The sequence below is a fragment of the Octodon degus genome, unplaced genomic scaffold (genome assembly GCF_000260255.1).
Source record: "Octodon degus isolate 3935 unplaced genomic scaffold, OctDeg1.0 scaffold00040, whole genome shotgun sequence".
In the NCBI taxonomy this organism is placed as follows: Eukaryota; Metazoa; Chordata; class Mammalia; order Rodentia; family Octodontidae; genus Octodon; species Octodon degus.
In genome coordinates this window covers 16,116,577-16,117,094 of record NW_004524616.1, presented here as the reverse complement: position 1 = coordinate 16,117,094, position 518 = coordinate 16,116,577, and positions in this window count along the sequence as shown.

The window sequence follows — 518 nt, the reverse complement described above, 5'->3', positions numbered from 1 at the left end:
AGTAAAAGAATTTCTAACTGCTTCTAAAGAAGATATTGATAAAAAAAAAAAATAGAGGAGATTAGAAAAATGACAGATTCCCTGAATGAACAATACAGGAAAGAAATAGATCACATGAAGCAGAGTCAAAGAGGTATAGAGGAAATTAAACTCTCAATCACAAGCTTCCAAAACCGTTTAAGTGAATGTGAAGACAGAGTTTCAGATCTTGAAGATGCTGGTGTAGCTACCAAAAAGGTAAGAAAGGATCTCTTAAAAACAACGAGGATGCAAGAAAGAATAATCCATCACCTGAAAGATGATGCAAAGATGAACAATGTGAGAAAAATAGGCATCAGTGAGAAAGAAGGAGTCAACATAAATGACATTAAAAAAATATGGGCAGAAGTAATAGCAGAAAACTTCCCAAATGTGAGGAAACAGTCTGACATTCAGGTAACTGAAGCATACAGAACGCCAAAGAGCCTCAACCCAATGAAAAACACACCGAGACATATAATAGTCAAGATCCCAGAAAT